Source organism: Bombus impatiens, unplaced genomic scaffold (genome assembly GCF_000188095.3).
Source record: "Bombus impatiens unplaced genomic scaffold, BIMP_2.2 scf_0094, whole genome shotgun sequence".
Taxonomy (NCBI): domain Eukaryota; kingdom Metazoa; phylum Arthropoda; class Insecta; order Hymenoptera; family Apidae; genus Bombus; species Bombus impatiens.
The window spans coordinates 2,283-4,564 of record NT_176513.1 but is presented as its reverse complement, the minus strand read 5'-3'; positions in this window follow the sequence as shown (position 1 = coordinate 4,564).

The following is a 2,282-nucleotide window of genomic DNA, read 5'->3' as shown; positions in this document are numbered from 1 at the left end:
TCGTAGCGAGAATTTACGCCTCTCGTTAACGCGTTCTCCTAGCGACCGCGTCTCTCCGCGAACGGTCGTAACAAGTAGTATGTCGATATTATTGTTATACAGGAATGTTTTAGTTTCTAGGGCCCTTTGTTGTAGTCCGTTAGAGTTCCAGGCTGCTATTTTAAGCATGTCCATTTTTATTATTTACTTAGCAAGTTTGTGAGTAGTTGTAACATGACTGTTGTTTGTTGTACTTGTTGCCTTAGTATTGTGTTTAGCTGACTTACCATTTTTCTTAATATCTCCGTACCTTTAATGGATTGTTTGAACATTTCTTTGATTTCTGTATCGTCTTCGGTGTTGTTGCTTTGATTCTGATTGTTTGTGGGCGTTGCTTGTCTAATGTTTTGGGCTACTTCCGCGTAGCTTCGGTTTCCTTGGGGATCTATGTTTCTGTTTATAGCTTTTGATTCATTTTGTGCTTTCAATGTTGCTTCATTATCCGTTGTTACTTTGTTATGGTTTATACTTTGTTGTGGTTGGTAGTTACTGATTGATCTATTGAGAAGTGGTGGAAACAGTTTACGTTGTAATTGTTTCCTGATTTCACATCCTTTATAGCTGGCTGGGTGGTTTCCATTACAGTTGTAGCATTTTACTTCATTTATTTTCCCTATGTATGAACAGTGTATTGTTAAGTGACTTTTTGCACATTTAACACATGCCGGGCTTCTGTTACAATAATTTTTAGTGTGACCGTATTGTTGACACCGCATGCATTGTAGTATATCTTTTTTGGGGCGTGGTGGTTCCACTGTTACTATCGTATTTAGAATTCTTTTGATTTCGTAGATTTCCTTGTTGTTGGTTCTAGGTTCCAGTTCTATTAAGAATAATGGTAATGGTTGCTTCGTATCGTATCTTGTCATATTGTTTATTGCTTTGGTTTGGTGGCCAATTTTTGCTAATTCGTCACTTAATTTTTTTGTTAGTTTTTGGATGTAATCCTCTTATGACTACTTTGTAGCTCCTTTCCGTTTTGAGCTGGTAAGTGTGGTATATAGCGTATTTTTCTTTTAGTTCTTTTATCACTTTCCTATAATTTTCTGGGGTGTTTGATTGAATTTTTACTTGTTCTAATTTTGTTTGTTTTATTGTGTAGTTTTCCTTCCCAACTATATCGTTTAGTTGATCAATAAGCGGGTCTATTAACTGGGCCTCGACAAATATTGGTGGTAGTTTTGTAGTGTGTGTTGATCGAGTTGTGTTTTTGGTTGTTGAGTCGTCGTCTATTTCTTCCGTTAGTAAGCTGCAGGAGTTTCTTAATGGTAATTCTTGTAACCATCGCTGCTTTTCTGTATCTGGATTTCCTGTTATTTTTTGTTTCTTGTTTTAACTTGCCACCTTCCAGTTTTCATCCTGTTGGGTTAATTCGTTATTGGTATTATTCTCTTCGTTGTTTGGTATTGTTTCCATACCAACTTCGTTTGTAGCTGAGCATTCCTGTTCTTCGTTTAATGATTGGTTTGGTTTTGATATGTTTGTTGTTTCATTTATGTAGTATTGTTCGTCTTTGTTAATTATTTTTATCGGTGATGGCTTAAGTGCTTGAGAAAACTAAAAAGACCAGATGTAGGGTTTTCTTAGAAGTGGAGACCACTTCAACAAATTCAATACTTTCCTAAACTATGGAAACAGGCACAGATCATAATGTTACCTAAACTAGGCAAAGACCCACACCAAACTACATCCTACAGACCAATATCACTACTTCCTGTATTTACAAAAATACTAGAGAAAGTAATTTACGACCGCATAAAACCTGTAATAGAGAAGAATCAATTAATACCGGATCACCAATTCGGATTAAAAAACAAACACTCCACGATAGAACAAACGCACAGACTCGTCAATGAAATCTTACAGGCGCTGGAAACAAAACAATATTGCACGGCACTCTTTATGGACATCGAAAAAGCATTCGATAAAATAAACCACAATAGCCTACTTCAATCAATCAGAAAACAGTTCCTGGAGCAGATATACCAATTAATCAAATCATACCTAAGAGGCAGACCCTTCATAGTAAAAATCAAAGACACGTACTCTGAAGTTAAAGGAATCAAGGCAGCAGTTCCGCAAAGAAGCGTCCTAGGACCAATTTTATACACATTATACACGGCCAACATACCAACAACTAACAATAGCAAAATACTGACATTCGCGGATGACACAGCTGTACTAGTCAGGCGCACTAACCTTGCAACAGCAGTTACATTACTACAAAAACGTATCACAAAAAT